We start from the raw sequence: 21,985 nt of genomic DNA on the forward strand, positions 1-21,985 counted from the left end.
CCCATGTATCTGTTGACCTCGTCCTTCTAGATGGCAGTTGTCATGGATTTGGAAGGTGCTGTTTAGGGATTTCTGTAGTGCATCTTATGGATAATACACACTGCTGCCATTAAGCGTTGGTGGAGAAGGGAGTGAATATTTGTAGATGTAGTGCCAATCAAGCTGGCTGCTTTGTCCTGGATGGTGTCAAGCATCTTGAGTGTTGTTGGAGATGCACCCATCCAGGCAAGTGGAGAATATTCAATCACACTCCTGACTTGTGCCTGGTAGATGATGGACAAGCTTTGGGGAGTCAGGAGGTAGGTTACTCATCAATGTATTCCTAGCCTCTGACCTGTTCTTGTAGCCACTATCTTCATGTAGAAAGTCCAGTTGAGCTTCTGATTAATGGTAACTCCCAGAATTTGATAGTGGGGATTCAATGATGGTAACACCATTGACTGTCAAGAGGCAGTGGTTAGATTGTCTCTTGTTGGAGGTGGCCATTGCCTGGAATTTGTGTGCCATGAGTGTTAATGTTAGACTTCCATGCCCCCATCTCCCAACCATGCATTGGGATGGGAAAGGAATGGAATGTGGACAGAACAATGGCTGTGAAATTGGATGCCCTTCCAGCAGTATTACTCCTGGGTTCTAACTGCCCTGCCCGACTCTGCCAAACTTTCACCATTGGCAGGGGGAAGAAATTAGAAAGCCTACACTTCCATGGGCCAACTGAAGGTCTGAATTGGCAAATTGTAACCAATTAAGGGCTATTGATGGGATTTCACCAGCATAATGGAAAGCTGACACTAAGTGTCCAATAAAATAGGTCAAACCCAGTAGCTGTGTGGTCAAGCATTTGCTTCATTTGCAGACTCCCCGTGTGCAGCAGAGGCCCTCTCGCCGAAGTGTTCTTATTGCAATGTTTCTTCTCGCCTAACCTTGTCAGCTCTGGTCCTACATTGTCAAAGCTTGGTGAGACTCAATCATACCTTGTTTCCCTCTGGGAATTCTGTCAATTAATGTGGTTCACGAATCTACTGAGACCATTGAACCACTGGCTATTTTATTGACGGGGGGGGTCTTCAAGGCAAGGCTGACTTGCTACTGAGGGTGAAAGGCCTACCTCTAGCTAAGAAACAACAGGACATACAGCCTATGCTAAAAGCTGTAGAATGAAGCAACTCAGCAGAGATAAGACTGGCAATGATATCTATGGTGGTAAAATTTAGCTCGAAGAATCCAAATGCTAATGTAATAATTTCTCCAAAATAATGCATTTTTTCTTATTACTTTAAATTATTATTATTTCAGGGCTAGAAAGTGCAAAAATTTGTTTAAATTGTGTGCAGAATAACAATGTCATTAAAGCTTTCTAGTAAATTCCTGATACCAATAATTTGGAAAACAATCATGAAGGTCATAAAAAATTATTATATCTTTAGAAAGTCAGTAGGCAAATTAAACTACAATAATTATTGAAAAGGGACGCGATGACCGAGTAGTATTATTGCTGGACTTGTCATCGAGAGAACCATATAGTATTCTCAGGGACTGGTGGTTAAATCTAGCCATGGTGGAACTTGAATTCAATAAAAAAAACAAACCTGGAATTCCGAGTCTAATGGTGACTGGGCATCCATATTTGATTGTCAGGAAAAATCATTTGGTTGACCAATGTCCTTTAAGGAAAGAAACTGCTGTCCTTACCTGGTCTGTTCTGCATGTAACTCCAGGCCCAGAGCAATATGGTTGACACTTAACTGCTCTCTTGTCACAAAGCTGGTCCTTTTTTCTAAAAGCTGTTCCTTTTCTCAAGAATACTATGTCCTTGGTTTTTTTCAGAGGGGTCACAAAACAGTCTGGGCTCCAAAACAACTAGTTTGGTTCAGAGACGGAAGGGGTATTGGGAGGCCTTTTTGTTCATACAGATGAGACTTTAGGCCACAGCTTTCATGTTTCAGAAGTAACCTGTATAATGAAAGGGGAAGTGGTCAGTCCTAAAAGCTGAAGTCTTTTATTTAGTTCAGTCCAGCTGTGGGCTATGTGGAAGCAGGCTGCTAAACTCTCTCTCCTTCTACCCTTCTAACTTTGACCTGGAAGCCTTTGTTTTATTTTTACCCGGTGTTTAAGGGTTTGTTTATTGGAACTGTTATGTATTTTTCAGAACAGCATAATTAAGTCTAGTTTGGTAGACTGAGTTCTGTGGCTATTCTTTTGTGTTTCATTGTGTAATTTTGTGAATAAATTTTTGTCTGTTTTAAAACCTGGTAGTCAACCTCGCTAACGTACTCCGGGTAATTTTCATGGTAAGCTTACCGAAGCAAATGGCAAAGTTACGGTCTGGGCTGCCTGCTAAAGAATGTTCTGAGTGGTCTAGCCTCGTTGATAAAATTCTGGGTAATAAATGCTGGCCAAACAAGCAACACCCTCCTCCTCGATATGAGTTTTTAAAATTATATTTCAGTTCCATTTACCTTTACAGACCAAACTGTTATTCTGTAAAATTATACGTTTGTAAAAACCCATGCTGACCAATGTGAAGGTAGCCGGTTCAAAAAAGGGATTCAGTCAAGAGCATGGGGAAATGACAAGCTTCAGAAAATATTCACTAGATCAGTCATTTTGGCTGCATTATCTAAAATATCTACACATTTCTGTCATAAATTCCAGCCTGCTCCCTGTCTGCGAAGCATCTTGGGTAGCGAAGAGGGTAGTGAATGTTTCAATTCTCTAACCCTGGAGAGTTGTGCAAGCTAGATTTCACAAGCATATATTTAAAAACAAAGTAGATAGATTTTCAAAATATCAGAGAGTCAAGGGCCATGAGGAGTTAGCATGATCGAGGCATTGAGGCTGGAGCAGGTAAGCCTTGAACTTAATGAATGGAAGGGCAGACTTGAGGGGCTGACTTGTGCTCCTATTTCTTATGCTTCTTGTGTTCATACATACTTTACATTTGATTTTATTTGATTTATTGTTGTCACATGTACTTGAGTACAGTGAAAAGTTTTGTTTTGCGAGCAGTACAGGCAGATGATAGCAAACAACTCAGACAGGTCACAGGGTGTTTAGACAGAGTGAGGCATACAAGGTTACAGCTGCACGGGAGGCGCACAAAGCAAGATCAATATTAGATTGAATATTAGAGACGTCCATTCAGCAGTCTGATAACAGCGGGGAAGAAGCTGTCCTTGAACATGTTGGTGCTTGTGTTCAAGCTTCTGAATCTTCTACCTGATGGAAGAGGTTGGAAGAGAGTATTACCAGAATGGGAGAGGTATTTAATGATGTTGACAGCCTTTTCATGGCAATGAGAAGTATAAATGGAGTGCATGAACTGGAGGTTGGCTTTCGTGAAGGTCTGAGCTGTGCACACAACTTTCTGTTTCAACATTCTACTCGTTCCTCCAACTTGGACTCATTTATCTTCACCTTCAATTCTTCAGTGAACATGATTTAAGTTATTTCAATCAGCTGAAACAGAGCATCAGAAAAGTCAAACATGGATGAGGTTGAGACAGGGGAGATGTAAGGTGTAGTCACACCATGCAATTGGCCTATTTTCTTCTTTTTCTGCATGGTCATGCACAGTTAGGGTATATTTCTGCAGATTCAAAGTCAAGCCTGGCTCCTGGATGAAAGAATCAATTATAACATTCCAATAGTTTCGAAGTTTAATGGTTTGCACAAAAACGAATTAGAAAGCTCGTTTCCAGACTCCTGTGTGCAGGAATTGCCTTTGGCCCAGGCACAAAGATCAGTCAGAGGGCTCAGAAACCTGACAGAGTGGATTTCCTTTTATTTAACAAAGAAACAGTTTGATTTCAAATCACCCGTAAAAGGTTGGGAAAATAAAATCCAACATTGAGGTTTGGCAAGTGGTTGACTTAATCTTTTGTTTTCGAAACAATTCCACACTTTGTTAGTGGTCCATCCGTCAAAGGGAAAACAGGAAATAATGAAGCGAAATGATGTCAATGTCCCAGTTTTTGAGTCAATGGTAATGGTGAAGCCGAGCAGAATCAAATTCTGAAGAATGTTAGATAGCATCCAAATATGTCTCTATTTATGTTATTTTTCTATCAGATGAAATGCCGCACTCCTCATCGATATGCGCGGCATTGAAATCATCGCAGTGTCACCGAATTGAGCACTTGCCCATGGTTACCCATAAATAATGCCACAGAAAAGTAGGGTAGTTTGAAGAAATATAAGGTTCATGTTTTACTGCCACTGAAAATTTATGAGTAAGCGACATGGGATGCTTAATATGTCAGATACTTTTATAGTCAATGTCTGATTCCTTATCAGCTTTTCCATGTATTTATATATTTTAGATATATTCTGGAATTGCTTATGAAAGGTGGCCACTGTGTGTGTATGTTTTGCAGAGAACACAGGTCTGATATAGGGGCAGTGTCGAGAGTGTGGTGCTGGAAAAGCACAGCAGGTCAGGCAGCATCCGAGGAGCAGGAGAGTCGACATTTCAGGCATAAGCCCTTCATCACTTCATTCCTGATGAAGCGCTTATGCCCAAAATGTCGATTCTCCTGCTCCTCAGATGCTGCCAGACCTGCTGTGCTTTTCCAGCACCACCCTCTTGACCCTGATCTCCAGCATCTGTAGTCTTCACTCCCTTCTAGTTGATATAGGGTCAGTCAGTAACTTGTGTGCTCAAAAAGAAGAACATTCACCCACCATAGAGAATGTAGGTGGAGGTGCTGCCTTTTGAGAATAGCTAATGTGAGAACTTCCAACCACTATCCTAAATTCCTCACTGCCTTGTCGGTGACTATGATGACTGAAATTTTATGTGTGAAGGTCACCTTAGTCAGGAACAGTTGGCATATGGAACATCAACCAAAGTGCTGTGCAGTTCTCCAATCATCAAGTCACCAATGCCATATTGTGTCAGAGTTCTCAGCTCCCTACTGTCCCCAGGATAGAATTCCATGGCATTGTTATCTTCCTCAAAGTACTGGGAGACATCGATGGAATTAATAGGAAGATGTTAAATAATACCATCTGGCATGCATAGCAGAAAGGGACTCTATCATTATATGTGATAGCCCTCATGGTGCCAGCTGAAATATAGCAATGTTAATGCATACCATTGGATAAGTCCCTGATACCTTTGTTCTTTGGTGCACAAATTTACATATCATCCTCAAGAAGAATTTGGATTATTTTAGGTAAAAAGCCTATAATTGTTGCCAGTCGACCAGAGGGTTAAAAGTTAAGTGCCGGAAAGGTCTAACTGTGGTGACGTACTTCAGGTGATAGAATGACCTACTTAGGCACTGACATCATGATTCAGGTACACTTGCAGTCCTCGCTGTTAAAATGGTGAGGATTGTGGGTTTCAATTTGACTTTGGACAAGGTTGCCCTGCTAGGGGAACTGAGCTATTGCCTGGTAGATAAGACACTGATAAAATTTAAAGGCCGAGATGATCCAACCTTAAATAGAACATATGTCCTTCATAAGACATATAGCCTTCTGCCAGCCAGCCAATCCTCTATCCATGCCAGTACTGTGCCCCTACCACCATGGGTGTTTGTTTTATTTAGCAGCTTCCTGTGTGACAGCTTGCCAAAAGTCTTCTGGAAATTCAGTGCTGGCTCATTACCTACTCGAAGAATTCTAACAGATTTGTCAGGCATGACCTCCCCTTGACAAAGCCATGCTGACTCAACCCTACTTTGCCATGCACTTCCAAGACTTTTGCAGTCTCACCAATAATAATGGACTCTACAATCTTACCAACAACTGAGGTCAGGCTAACCAGCCTATGGTTTCCTGTCTGTTGCCTTCCTCCTTTCTTAAACATGGGTGTTGCATTATCGATTTTCCAGTTCTTTGGGACCCTCCCTGACTCTAATGATTCATGAAAGAGCACCATCAATGCATCTACAATCTCCTCAGCTACCTCCTTCAGAACTATGGAGTACAGTCCATCTGGTCCAGATGGTTTATCCACTTCAGACCTTTCAGCTTCGCCAGCAACTTCTCCTTAGTGATGAACCTTACAACAGCCTCTGTCCCTTGAGTCTCTTGAGGTTCTGGTATACTTCAGGCATCTTCCACTACAAAAACTGATGCAAAGTACCTCTTTGGTTCCATTATTTCTTAGTTCCCCATTACTACTTCCTTAAGCTGATTTTCTAATGGTTCATATCCACATTCTTTCATAGTTTTTATATATCTAAGAAAAAGCTCTTGAAAGTTTCTTTTATGTTACTAGATGATTCACCCTCGTAGATGATCTTCTCTCCCTTAGTGCATTTGTAGTTATTATCTGCTGTTTTTTAATGGCTTCCCAACCTCCTGGCTTCCCACAAATCTTCATCACATTGTATGTTTTTCTTTTGCTTTCACTCTGTCCCTGACTTCCCTTGTCAGCCCCTTAGTATGTTTCCTCTGCCTTGGGATGAATTTCTCTTTTACCTCCGAAATTACCCCCAGAAACTCCTGCCATTGCTGCTCCACCATCTTCCTCGCTCGGTTCCCCTTCCAATCAACTCAGGCCAGCTCCTTCCTCATGTCATTGTAGTTACTCTTCCTCAATTGTAATGCCATTATTTCTGATTCCAGCTTCTTACTCTCAAACTGCAGGGTGAATTCTATCATTCTATGGTCACTGCCTCTTAGAAGCTCCTTGAACCTTAAGCTCCCTAATCAAGCCTGTATCATTACACATCACCAAAGTTCGAACTGCTTGTTCCTTAATGGGCTCGATCAAACCCACTCCAGAAAAATCACCACATAAACTTTTCCCCAAATCTTTTTCTTGAGTCTGCTACCAACCTGATTTCCCAATCCACCTGCATATCAAAGTCCCATGTGAGTATTGTAAGAGTGCCTTTCTTACATGCCTTTTTTAACTCCTGATTTATTTTCTTCCCCGCACTCTGCCTACTGCTAGGAGAGGAGAAAGTGAGGTCTGCAGACGCTGGAGATCAAAGCTGAAACTTTATTGCTGGAACAGCACAGCAGGTCAGGCAGCATCTAGGGAACAGAAGATTCGACGTTTCGGGCACATGCCCTTCTTCAGGAATGAGCAGAGAGTGTTCAGCAGGAGAAGATAAAAGGTAGGGAGGAGGGACTTGGAGGAGGGGCGTTGGAAATGTGATAGGTGGAAAGAGGTCAAGGTGAGGGTGATAGGTCGGAGTAGGGTGGAGGCGGAGAGGTCAAGAAGAAGACTGCAGGTCAGGAAGGCGGTGCCGGGCTGGAGGGATTCGGCTGAGACAAGGTGGGGGGAGGGGGGATGAAGAAACTGGTGAAGTCCAAGTTCATCCCCTGTGGTTGGAGGGTTCCCAGTCGGAAGATAAGACGCTCCTCCTCCGACCGTCGCGTTGTTGTGGTTTGGCGGTGGATGAGTCCAATGACCTGCATATCCTCGGTGGAGTGGGAGGGGGAGTTGAAATGCTGTGCTACAGGGTGATTGGGTTGGTTCGTCCGGGTGGCCCAGAGGTGCTCTCTGAATCGCTCCGTAAGTAGACGGCCTGTCTCCCCAATATAGAGGAGGCCACACCGGCTGCAGCGGATGCAGTAGATAATGTGGGTGGAGGTGCAGGTGAATCTGTGGCGGATATGGAAGTTTCCTTTGGGGCCTTGGAGAGAAGTGAGGGGGGAGGTGTGGGCGCAAGTGTTGCACCTCCTGCGGTTGCAAGGGAAGGTGCCGGGAGTGGAGGTTGGGTTGGTGGGGAGTATGGATCTGACAAGGGAGTCGCGGAGGGAGTGGTCTCTACGGAAAGCTGATAGAGGAGGGGAGGGAAATATATCCTTGGTGGTGGGGTCCGTTTGGAGGTGGCAGAAGTGACGGCGGATGATGCGCTGTACATGGAGATTGGTGGGGTGGTAGGTGAGGACCAGTGGGGTTCTGTCCTGGTGGCGGTTGGAGGGGCGGGGCTCAAGGGCGGAGGAGCGGGAAGTGGAGGAGATGCGGTGGAGGGCATCGTCAATCACGTCGGGGGGGAAATTGCGGTCCTTGAAGAAGGAGGCCGTCTGTGTTGTGCGTATTTTGAACTGGTTCTCCTGGGAGCAGATGCGGCGGAGACGAAGGAATTGGGAGAATGGGATGGCGTTTTTACAGGGGGCGGGGTGGGAGGAGGTGTAGTCCAGGTAGCTGTGGGAGTCGGTCGGTTTGTAGTAGAGAGACTGCTAGGAGACCTGTACACACCTCCCATCAGGGTTTTATTTTTGCCCTTGCATTTGTTTAATTCTATCCACACAGATTCTACACCTTCTAAATGTATATCACTTCTTGTTATTAATTTAATTTCATTTCTTACTAACAAGGCATTTGACTCCCTCTGCCCATCCGCCTGTCCTTTCAATTGAATGTATATCTTTGGAAGTTTAGTTCCCAACCCTGATCCCTTTACAGCCAAATCTCTGTGATACCCACAACCTGCCAATTTACATCTGTGCTACAAGCACATTTATTTTGTTTCATATATGTATGGATTTAAAACCATAAGACATAATAGCAGGCATTAGGCCATTCAGCCCATTGAGGCTGCTCTGACATTCAATCATGGCTGGTAAGTTTCTCAACCCCATTCTCCCGCTTTCACCTTATAACCATTGATCCCCTTGAAACACAACTTGCATATTTACTCAGCTGGAGAATGGCCAAATTATAAGCTGTATGAAAATTACATTAGGTTGACCTTGGACAAAAATTGATTCCTATCTTCATCTATGCATCCCCACCACCTCTTTTTTCAACTGTTGGTTGACCATTTTCCTGTCATGAAATTCTCATTGACAGTGAAAAACTGTATCCTGTATTGGTATAATAAAAGCTATCTGCTACAGGATGAAATAATTCCACTGAGATCAGTGTCCCATCACCAAGTCACCCTTTATTTATGCCTGAGCAGTCCTTGACGATAGGACTGTTGCATATAGAGTCAGGTACCAGAGTGGCAGTGTCTCTGACACTCACCCTTTTTTTAATCTCTTATGGACCAGGCCAGAACCCCCCTCAAAATAGTTTAAGGAGGTAGCCCAGACCCTATCTTTAAAAGACAGATGTAAAGTGGATATTCCAGGAGTGGTGCAGCTGGTCAAAACACAGTTTCAAGAAAACTGAATTCATTTGCACACTATGGATGAACAAAAGAGAACAGAATTTCAAATAACTTCACTATTTGATAACTTAACCAATTCTATCGCAGCTTAACAAAGGAGTTGTTCCAATCCCCACAGCATCCCATTAACACACCTCTTGACCAAAGGAAAATTTAAACACAGGCTCTTACAGGCAGGTGGGTTTTCAGAGACAATGTTCAGGCAAGACCTTTGTTGAAGCATTGAGCCTCTTTTTCACTGTAGCTGCTTCTCTAGATCCCCAGTGGTTTTTGACTCCTTGCTAAAACTAAACCAAACTAGAAAAAACCTGAGCTGGGAAAACTGGCTGCTCCCCTTGCATTGAACAACATGAGCAAGATCAACATTGTTTGAAGTTGGAAAGGTCCATTCAACAGTTTAATAACAATGGGGAAGAAGCTGTTCTTGAGCCTGTTACTGCATGTGTTCAAGCTTCTGTATTTTCTGCCTGAAAGAAGAGGTTGTAGGATAGCATTACTGGGGTGGGAGGGGATTTTGATGATGTTGGCAGTCTTTCTGTGGCTACAAGAAGTGTAAGTGGAGGCCATGGATGGCAGGTTGACTTCCCTGATGGTCTGGGCTGTACTCACAACTTTCTGTAGTTTCTTACAGTTCTGGGCAGAGCAGTTGCCATATCAGGCCGCTATGCACCCAGATAGAATGCTTTCAATGATGCATCTGTAAAAGTTGGTGAGGGTCCTTATGGACATGCTGAATTTCCAAAGCTTCCTGAGGAGGAAGGGGTGTTGTTGTGCCTTCTGGACAGTCACATCTGTGTGGGAGGTCCAGGACAGATTGTTGGTTAAGCACAAGAGTCAATCTCATTGCTGTGGCTCTGGAATCACATGTAGGCCAAGTAAGGATAGCAATTTCTTTCTTTAAAGAGTATTAGACTACCAGATGGAGAGATTCTATCAAACTTAATTTAATTCAATTATCAATTTCCCCCAGAAATACATGGAACATGATTTCTATTGGGGATTATTTTGTTGCATTTACATCTTTAGATCAATAAGCTACTGTGTTTTTGTGCTGTTCTGAAACTTCATCTGACTTCACACATCTTCTGAAAATTTCCTACTGTTTTACAAATATTACATTCTCTGTCACAATAGGGGACCCCTTGTGCCTGTATCTACAGTTTGGTCTACAATGTGGATGAATTACATTGCTCTTATGTGATCTCTTTCTCTCAAGATTCATCTGTCAGTCTTCCTGGCCTTTGCTTCCAGCACATTATGAAACGCTTCCTCTTGAAGTCAAATCTTTCCTGGACTGTAAGAAATTTAAAAATCACAAAACATCAGGTTATAATCCTACGGGTTTGTTTGGTAGTAGAAGCTGCTGCTTTGTCAGGTAGTTAATGGCAAACACACTTCAGTAATTCCAACAACAGTGTTAATTCTTATAAAAACTGATATCAAAATTCACAGTCACAATCTTCCACTCATTTATAGATATTATTAACAAACTTAACTACAGATTCTCCAGTGTAGTGAATGCTTAGATAAGTTTTACCCTTTCAAGAATTTTTGTTGTTCTCAAATTAACAAAAACTTGTAGAATTCTTTCAAAAATATTTGTGTCATTTTTGTATACTTTGATAATTCGGACACCATCTAGTCTTATAGAATCTAATAGTGGTTTTGCTTGTCCATCTTAAGATTTAGTTTTTAATTTTGAAGCATATTTATATCTAATCTTTGTGGCAACATTCTGTTGTCTCTCCTGATTGAGGTTATGCATTCTTTTCTTCCTGAAAGGTTGTTTTTAAATACCACAATATTTAAATGCCGCTATATCTCTGACCTTCAATCTTTTAATTCTGTGGTAAATCAATGCGATCTGTTGGAAGATGTTTACTTTTGTAAATAGCAATGGTTTTTACTTCTATGGTTTACAGACTCTCAAACTGTGCAATATTAATTATGTTTCTTCTTTTAAGCTTTAAATTTTATGTTACAGCAATGTTGCATTATTTTTCTCTCCTAAAGCCTTAAATTCTAAATTAAAGCAAACTATTATTTGCTTCTAATAACAATGCATTTCTCTGTACAATTCATGGTATGTCTGCTAAACCTTTTACGGCGAGTATAGTGGTTTCCTGCCTTATGAAGGTAAAATGGTGGTGTCATCATCTTCTGCAGTCAAGATAATGTTTCTGCATTTTTACATTGTCAAAATGAACACGTTTATGTTTTATGGCCCAAAATACAATGCTGCACCCCTCCCCCCTCTGCCCCATTTTCTTAGACAAATGATCATACAAGTAAGAAACGGTGTAAGTCATTCAGTCCCTTGAGTCAGATCCATTATTTGATAAAATCATGCTTCATCTTAATTTGAACTGAACTTTACTTTCCTGTCTAATTCTTATTATCCCTGACTCACTTGTCAATTAAAAATCTATTTAACTCAGCTTTAAAAATATTCAATGACCCCCCTATTCAATTACCCTACATCTGATGTTCTCAGGGGAAAAGATTTCCACACGCCAATAACCATTTGATTGAGAGACAAAAATTCTTCTCACCTTGATCTGAAATGAAGACCCCATATCTGTAAACTGTACCCAGTAGATCTAATCTGTCACACAATGGCAAACATCCTGATAAAGTTCCTTGTACACCTCAGTTATTATTCATTTGTTTACAGATACCCAACTCTAATTGCTCTTGAGGAGGTGGCGAATCATAGAATAGGTTCCCTACAGTGTAGAAGCTGACCATTTGGCCCACCACCCTTCTGAGGGGATATTACCCAGACCCATACCATCCCTGTAACCCTACCTGTCCTAACCTGCACATTCCTGGACATTATGGGCAATTTAGCATGGCCGGCCCACCTAACTTGCACATCTTCGGACAGTGGGAGGAAACCGGAGCACCCAGAAAAAATTCATTCAGACACGGGCAGAATGTGCAAACTCCATACACAGTCGCCCAGGGGTGGGAATTGAACACAGGCCCCTGGTACTGTGAGGCAGCAGTGCTAACCGCGGAGCCACTTTGCTGCCCTGGTGGTGACCCATTTTCTTAAACATCCAAAGTCTTTCGGGGATAGGAACACACAACATGGTGTGAGGAAGAGGGTTCCAGGATTTTGACAGAAAACATGGCATGGAAACCAGAAAGAATTCTCAGTGGGTTCAACTTGGCACTTGTTCCAAAGGATGGGCACCATTATCTCCAGGCATGTTCCATGGGCACATACATTTGTTAGCATTCATCATATGCCAGTCTCTATGAATCTTTGTGGCACATCTCAAATTACCTATAGGCTTCTGAACTTCAGTTCTTCACCAGTTTGTGTTGGCAAATCTCATTGTAATGCTGTTGCAAGGAGGCTGTGTACGCTGCTTAGGGACTGGACAAAGCTACATCTCTGGGCTCTTCACTCACTTTCACAGCACTTGCTCATCCTGAGTTTACCTGAATGCTCGCAGCATCCCTGCCTGGCTTTTTTCCACTAGTTCCCATCAGCTAAAGATACCTGGCTCATTTTACTACTGTTTTGTTCGGCCATTTGACACAGACACAAAGCCAGGGCCTTGCCCCAGTTACCAGCAGTCCTCAGTCAAACCAAAGGCCCTACACTTGGGACATCCTGGCACAGTAAGCCCAGCTCAGCCTCTGATACATGCCCAAACCCTGTCCAGGACAGTCAGAGTCAGCATTCCGTTCTCTTTAAAGGGTGAGGAACAGAATATTGTGCAGAACAAAAACTGTCTTGACTCTTTCTGCACTATTGTAGTATCATGGACGGTAAGAGTGGGTGGCACAGATGTTACGGTTGGGCAGGTAGGAATGTTTCTGAGAAAATGGGTAGGTGGCACAGAGGGCATGCAGGGATAGTCTTGCTGCAGTTTAGAATAGGTGACATTGAGTGAGGTGAATATGGCATGCTTTAGTTCCATTCGGAATTATGCAGATGCTGGAACCTGTACTGAAAAAAAAACATTGGAGATCGCAACAGGTTAAGCAGCATCCATGGAGAGAGAACAAGCTGACATTAGGAGTCGAGATAGATTGTACAATGTGAGCCTTGGTGGGAAGGGAGTGCAGTAGCAGAGATAGTGTGACTCTAAGTGTCGGTGAGAAATTGTGGCACTTATTTTGGCAAAATGGAAAAGATCATTGACCATTCAATGTTGGGCATTCCTCTGGATGAGTTGTAATGAGGTCAAGAGCTGAGTAGGCCTGACAGAATCAAACTGAGTGTCAGCGAGCAGGTAATTGCTGAGTACTGCTTGATAGCACTGTCAATGTCATCACTTCCATAACTTTGCTGATGTTTGAAAGTAGATCGTTGGGCAGTAATTGGCTGGATTCGACTTGTCCTGCTTCTTTTTCACCATTATACTTATTACCTCCAAAAGAAAATCAATGAAAAAAAGTGTCTCATCCATCTTTCAAGTGCTCAGGATATTCCAATGTGCAATATCTTGAAAATGGAAATGTCCCCATAGTACTGCACTGGAGTATCAGTTTAGAGTTTGTGTTCAAATCTCTGGAATGGATCTTGAACCCAGAGTCTTCTGGTTCAGAAATTGAGGCGTTACCAACTGAGCCGTGCTTGACACCCCAACTTTGACACAACATATGCCACAGAACAGTTAAATTTAATTCATTCCATGTTACCAGGTTAAGAAAAAATGTTCAAATGTATTGAAATATTTTACGTAACATCAACAAATCAGCTGCCAGAGCTCTGTTCAGGATGTACTGATGCTTACAAATTAAAATTTCCATTCACCAATCGTGAAAAGAGAAGGAGAAACGAGAACAACAATACAGGAAGTGTTTACAGACATAATGTTTGGAATGGGTTTAAGATTGCTTTGTAATAAAAATTGTGTGTCAGGATATTTCAATGTAATTTATTTTCATTATGCTCTTTCACTCACCTGAAGCTGTTTATTTTCTGTGATTCAGAAAGAGTGTGCTCGCCATCTGAATGTTTATTATTTCACAACAAATCAAATCATGTTTTACAACCTTTGGATAGATAGTTAATGAAAGTAAAACTTTGAAAATAAAGAATCTTTATAATGATTGATCAGGAAAAAGCAGAGAGGCTGAGGTGAAGAGAGAATGTTGAGATTGAGCTTGTGCAATGCCTCTGTCCCTGAACTAAATGTATACATTTTGAAAGATGAAGAACAGCAGTACGTAAGACTAAAATCGAGTCATATGAGTGGTGAAGCATTACTCTATTTATTTTGTAAATGGAGAGTGAGTAATTAGTAGTAACATTTGCTGTTGGAATGTACCTTGCTCGCTCTAACATTTCAAACCAGCTAGCCCAATGTTAGGCGAACGCATCTTTTATGTTTCAATACATAATACAAGTAATGCAAATATGTGTTTGTGTATTAACCAGCATGAAACAGCTAGACTCATGCATGATACAGGTGCCTTTTAAAATATGTGGTTCTACTATATTGCATTAATTGATTATTAACCTCACCTAGAATTACCTTAAATCCTATTTTAGCTTTCTGCTATGAAGCAAGAAAGATAATTCAGTTAATTTTATAAATTGAATTGTTTCATAATCGGTTATGACATTTTTGAGCAATGTTGCAATTTTGGAATTTACAAGAAGTTAAAGGTTGATAGAATATTGAGTGGGAGCATAAGTGAAAGTACAGTTAATTTATCAAGGATCATGTAAATTACAAATGACTTCAGTCAGTAATAGGCTGTGTGTAATGATGGCTAAATTGAAGAATTTGAATGCTGGAGAACAGAGCATATTTCTATTTAAGAACCAAACCATCTAAGTCAAATATCATCCTGAATGTGCTAATCTCAGGTCTCTCCTGAAATGGATTGACAATTGAGTTTTGGAGGTGTTCCCTGTACAATAACAAATTAAATTTCCACTCTCCAATCGTTTAAAAAGTCTTTGTGGCAGTTCAAAGCGAAGTGATTAATTAGGTGTTGAATTTAGGGTGTGTTTCTGTGACACACTCATATCCACTAGGGAACTGCCTGAATTTGCAGCAATTTACTTAATCTGGGACTGTCATTGATCTTCATTTCCCTGATGAGAAGCTGGATTGTCATTTCCCTAGATGAAAAGCTGGATCTCCGGATGTGAAGGTTATTCAATGTACCAGAGCTAAATGCATCCTTTAAACTATCAATGGCAATTAGAACAGGTGCGGTTTAATGAAAGAACAGGGGCTCTTAAAAGGAGACTGCAGCCAAATCCATGTACTAAGATGCATTTTGATCTTACTGAAGTTCTTGGGGTTCTGAAGAGATCCTTGATAGAAGTGGTCACTGCCTGGACCAATAACTAATTTGCCAACTGGGTCTTATATTCTTGTGAATTATGAATATATCTCAAGCTCTCTTGACTTACAACCACATTTCCAATAACTGCCTGAAAGAAGGAAGATGAACCTCTTGGTATACAAAATTGTCCTTTATTATACATGTTTCTTAATATAAGAAATTGTATTGTCTGAAATAGTTGTGCATCAGATTGAGAGTGATATACATATGAAGGATTGTATTGGCATGCAATGTGCAATGACATTAAATGGCAGGATAGAAGTTGTGCCTAAAGTCATCCACTGTATTGAATTCCTGACCAGTCAATAAAAATAGACTAAACATAACGTTTGCTTTGAGTGCCAATATAAAATGTGCTATATCAAGTCAGCTTTTCATTATATATGTTTGCTGAGACAGAGGTTGATAATCATCAGTTGGATTGATATGGTCCATTTCAGTCAAAATTGTGTGGAGATAAGACACGCCCCACAGATAGTGGAAGAATCTTCATGTTATCCATGTCTCCGCATAAACCCAGGAGATACTTAGCAAGTGCAAATGGTGAAGAAACAACATCAGGAATTGCTGGAAAAGCTAGGCTGGACTGACAGCATCTGTGGAGAGAAATTGGAATTAACGTTTTGGGCCCAGTGACCCTTCTCCAGAACCTTCCAATGAAGCTGACCAAACTAAGTTATCTCTTTAGGATGAATACAGAATGTGATGGTGAAGTGCTACAGGGCTAGCAGCTTCTGTGAAAAGTTAACATCCCAATTATAATATGATTTATTCTAAACTGGGATTTCACATGCAGTATAGGATTGATAGGGATTGCAGGATGAGCTGAGGAGTGACAAATATCTTAATGTTTGTTCTAGTCAAATTCATGATCATTTCCTGATTTAATTCTCTATTTAATAAGGGCAAAGGAGAAATCTGAACGCATTGTGGAAGCATAGACTTAACAAGCATTATAAGGTTTTCTGGATTTATTACTCAAAAGGGAATTCTTCCCAATAACATAATCATTTAATATGCTTTGAGTGACATCGTGTAATTGGGAAAGATGATAAATACTAAAGGAAAGTCTACAGATTAAAAGAATAATCATGTTGTTAATATCTTTAATTATACATTTAATTTCTAGCTAAAAATTTACAAAAAACATGATTGTAAGGTGTTATGTTTCCAAAAGAGTCCCAGTTTATGTTATGATCCCAGATGAGACTGCAAAAGTTATGTTACAATCTGGTTGAAGACCAGTAGCATTTTTGTTAATGGTGTACAATGTTTGCAATTCCAGGAACATACGAAGAGATTTCAGCCACAATATGCCACAGTTTTGAACAAACAAATTAAACTTTGTTATACAAAGTTAGAAAATCAGATCTATCACCTATATATATATATATGTATAATTGTACTGTAATATTAAAAGTTAATTTGAGATTAGTATGAGTTAATGGACAAAATGTAGTTGAATAACTCTTGAGTATATCAAGTAGCAGATGTGATGGAGATCGATTTCTCAGAAATCTACATAGATGTTGGTAACACATGTCATCAAATTTCTACAATTAATCCCTTTACAAAGATTATGAAGGCTCCACATATAAAGACCTAGTCTTGCAAACTCTCCAGCTACAACTTCTATTCGACCTGGAGGATATCTGGTCAGCATGGATGAGTTGGACCAAAGGCTCTGTTTCTGAGCTATACATCTCAGTGACTCTATGGTGGCTTTCCTGCTTCTTCCTTGGTCTTCAAATATTAGTCACATCATCAGTAGTGATCGCTTTAAGCAGGTAGTATTCATTCGATCACCTTGCCTCTGTGGCTGCTGGGTCTGAGCAGCAGGGTTAGTGCATACCTTGCTTTCGTTTGTACGAAAGAATTCTTTTCCAAATGACAAGTGCGTGTGGCATCTAACACAGCATGCATTCAGACTTGTTTGTGCCAAAGAGCTGCCGCAATTTTCCTTCTGGATGCACAAGCTTCCAAGAATGTGCAATGATCTTCAGACGTCATGGATGTTCTCCCAGCAGAGCAGTTAACTCAATACCGTCTGTGCAACAAAGTTAGTGCCAGTGGAATGTGCATTGTTACAAATTGGACCTTAGATTCAATCACAATACCAGCAGAATTAAGGTGAAAAGGTAAAGAAAATTACAAAGGAATATTACAATGAAGCCAGAACGTGTGTTTCCATGGTATAAACCTGGGTTCCCAGTTGACAGAGAGTAGTAACCCATAGCGGTGTAGAAATCAGGAACAAAAACAGAAATTGCTGGAAAAACTCAGCAGGCCTGGCAGCATGTGTGGAGAGAAGACAGAGTTAACATATTGAGTCCAGTGACACTTTTTCCGAACATAACTGTTTTTTTTCAGCAATTTTTTGTTTTCATTTCTGATTTCCAGCGTCCATAATTTTCTTTGTTTTTTTTTTGGTTCAATGTTTATCTCACTGCCACATCTCTTCCAGGTGCGCCATCTTGAAGAAGTATTGCTCCTCTCTCCAACAGACTTTCTGTTCTTTTTTTTTAACATTCATTAGTTTCTTTGTTGCTCTTGGTATTTGACAAGGATTTTTGCCAAATATGCTTCCACAGCCATGTCTCGTTCCTCAGTGACTGCCTCCAACTCTGACTCACCCCATGTGGATTCCAACTCAAGTTTCGTGCTTTGTGTTTTGAATCCACCCAGGATCACCGGTAGCTGTGTGGCGTACATGCTCCTCAAACAGGGGCACTCTTATGGCATGCTGAGATCCACACTCAGTGCCATGCATCACCATAAGCACACTCTCAATCTCTCTCTCTAATACCACCGCCTCACTCTGGCTTAGGTCTGCCATGTCCCCCAATTCCACATCATCCTTCTGCTCATTTGACATGCTAACAAGAAACCTTTTCCTTTCCTTTCAGGCATTAAGGAACACAGACTAAAAAAGTTCCATTCTGAAGAAGGGTCACTGGAATTGAAGCATTAATTCTGCTTTCTCTCCACAGATGCTGCCAGACCTGCTAAATTTCTCCAGCAATTTCTGTTTTCATTTTTGATTTCCAGCATCCAGAGAGCTTTGTTTGTTTTTGTGATGTGGAAATGTTATAATGCCTCTTTTGATCTGGAATCCTGTGGGAATGAGGTTTTCATGGTGCTGTCTATTGGGTTGCTTCATGCCCTTGGCATCTCCTGCTGCACCGGTTCCATGGCCTGCCTCATTGTTATGGACCAGGCCAGACCCCTCAAAACATATTAAGAAGGTAGCCCAGAACCAAATGTTTTCTTATTTTAAAGGCAAATGTGATGTGGATATTCCAGGCGTGATGCATCTGGTCAAACCACTCAGTTTTAACCAAAGCAGAATTTATTTAAAACTACAATTGAAACATGAACAAAAGAAACCAGAATTTAGAATAATTAACTATTGGAAAACTTAACCGATCTGATACAGTAACTATTACTAGTTAATTGCCCCAGTACAGTACTAACCCTTGTACACACCCCTTGGCAGAAAGGTAAATTCAAACATAGATTCTCACAGGCAGGATGGAGCCAACTTCCAGAGAGAGAGTTCAGAAGAAAGTCAGAGGAATTCTTTACTAAAGGTTGCTACTCCCCTGGACACTCACATCTTGTGACTGCTACAGCTAAACCAAACTAAAAAAAACCTGAACTGGGAAAACCAGTCCCTCCCCTTCCATTGTTAAACTAGACCCTTCAGTACCTCTGTCTTTATGACCTGTCTTCAACAAAACCAAGGGCAAGATAACCTTTTTAAAGTGACAGCATCATCATATTATCCTCAGCACCTTGTGCTGGTTGACCCCTTTGCTGCCCCATCCTATCGCCATTTTAGCCATAGTTCCACCTGGCCCTCAGGTACACACCACCTGTGCTTCTGCGGCTGCACCAGATATAGCAGATTAACTTCACCTGGTGTACTGTCTGCCTGAGTTTACCGGTGGCCAAATTTCAGGCATCAATCTGGTTAACTGTGCACTTTGAGACATTCCCTCCTGTTTCTTTCAATGAGAAATCCTCTGCTTAATATTGGACGCAGTCTAACCTGGCTTGCAGAGCAGAGGCAGGTTTCTAAGTAGATGACTGGCCCCACCACACCCATCCCAGGTCAACAGAAGCTGCTGCTACTCACTGGTTGGCAGCGTTTGAGTCCGAAAGACCATCAGCCAAGGCCTATTCTCTGAAGGTTCAGCTAAGAGCAGGTAGGCGGCTTTTTATCTTGTTGTGGGATAAAGAACAAGGGCTTTTGGAGGCCAGGGCAGAGGAAAGAGTTTCCAAGGTCCTCCATCTGTGACTGTGAATGCCCCCAGACTGAAATTTGGAGATCCAGCTACCTAACCCAACAGGCACGCTGCCTTGGTTTTACTAAGTTAAAAATCACACAACACCAGGTTATAGTCCAACAGGTTTATTTGGAAGCACTAGCTTTTAGAACTTTCGGAGCTTCCAAATAAACTTGCTGGACTATAACCTGCTGTTGGGATTTTTGACTTTGTCTACCCCAGTCCAACATGTGCACCCCCTCATCTTGGTTTTGCTAACCACTTTTCCTGGCAGCTGGGAAGGCAAGAAGTCCGGGCTGTGGTCAGTTGAGACCTTTAAATGGCCACTGATTGACCACTTACAGGCCTTCATGGAGGGGGGGGGGCTTCCTCTCATTGGTCAGATGGCAAGAAAGAGGAGAATATCTTCCCATTATCCAGTTGGTTCTCCTTCTTGTCATTGCTCTCACCACCTCCAGGGAGGAGAAAATTCCAAATACAGTCTCCTTGTGGCACATTTTAGTTTAATTCTCCCTAGACAGTTCAGTGCAACTGCACTTCATGCATTGGAGAAAAAAGATAGTGTTCACGGAAGCCTGGCCTTAAAAGAGAAGGAAACTCTGTATTTCCTTCACTGATCATTTAGCGTCATAGAGGTATAGAACTGCACAGGATGGAAACAGACCCTTCAGTCCAAATTGTCCATGCTGACTAGATATCCGAGATAGATCTAGTCCCATTTCCCAGCATTTGGCCCATTTCTCTCTGAACCTTTCTTCTTCATATACCCATCCAGATGCCTTTTAAATGTTTGAACTGTAGCAGCCTCCACCACTTCCTCTGGCAGCTCATTCCATACATGTACCACTCTCTGCATTAAAAAGTTGTCTCTTAGGTCCCTTTTAAATATTTCCCATCTCACCTTAAACCTTAAGTTTTGGATTCACCCACCCTGGTGAAAAGACCTTGTCTATTTACCCTATCCCTGCCCCTCATTATTTTATAAACTTTTATAAGGTCATCCCTCAGCCTCCGATGCTCCAGAAAAAATAACGCATTGTTAAGTATTTGCAAAATCTTGCTTCATAAATTCTACTTGACTTGTCAATACTGGTTGTTCATATCTTGTTTGGTCAGGCACAACTAAGGACCGCATCACCATAAATTAAGAATTTGCAATTTGGAATTGACAAGATCTATGGGTTTAGTTTGGTAATTCTGTGGAATTTCCATTACAGGTAGTCAGGGTGGTTAAGAATGCATTTGGAGAATGTGCCATTGTTGTTCAGATCTTTGAGTATCGGAGTTGGGATGTCATGTTGAGGTTGTACAGGACATTGGTGAGGCCTCTTCTGAAGCACTGTGTGCAGTGTTTAGGAAGAATATTATCAATCTGGAGAGGGCTAAGAATAGATTTACTAGGATGTTGCTGGGTATAGGAGGTTTGAAATATAAAGGTAAACTGCAAAGGATGGGACTTTTTTCACTGGAGTGTAGGAGATTGACGGGTGACCTTATTGAGGTTTACAAAATCATGAGGAACATAGAAATGGTGAATGACAAGGGTTTTCTCCCCTAGGGTGGGGGAGTTCAAAACTAGGGGATATATTTTTAAGATGAGAGGAGAAAGATTTTAAAAGCATATGAGGGGAACTCATTTTACATAGAGAGTGGTTCGTGTGTGGGATGATCTGCCAGAGAAAGTGATAGGTACAGTTACAACCGTTAAATGGCATTTGGATAAGTGCATGAATAGGAGAGGTTTGGAGAGATATGTACCAAGTGCAGGCCAGGTAGGACTAGTTTAATTTGAGAACATGGTTGGTGTGGACTGGTTGGATCGAAGAGTCTATTTCCATGCTGTGTGACTATAAGAGGGTTTACAAAATTAAGAATCACACAACACCAGGTTATAGTCCAACAACTTTATTTGGAAGCACACTAGCTTTTGGAGCGCCGTATCTTCAACCACCTGATGAAGGAGCAGCGCTCTGAAAGCTAGTGCTTCCAAATAAAGCTGTTGGACTATAACCTGGTGTTGTGATTTTTAACTTTATACACCCTAGTCCAACATTGGTGTGTCCAAATCTATCAGAGCATTTCAAGCAAGAAAGTTTTATACCTGAAAACCCTCTTCCTTGCACATGCCTGAAAATGATACATATGGGAGCAGATGGTTTAAGTGAAAATTAACAACCCTTATCGTCACAGTTTGAAAATAAAATCAACTAAAGATGAATTACCTGGCATCAGACAGATTCTAATGCTAAATAAGCATGTGTAATGATGTATTAGACCATGATATGACAC

Source organism: Chiloscyllium plagiosum, unplaced genomic scaffold (genome assembly GCF_037043375.1).
Source record: "Chiloscyllium plagiosum isolate Xiang-an unplaced genomic scaffold, Cpla_swu_hap1 HiC_scaffold_3, whole genome shotgun sequence".
NCBI lineage: Eukaryota > Metazoa > Chordata > Chondrichthyes > Orectolobiformes > Hemiscylliidae > Chiloscyllium > Chiloscyllium plagiosum.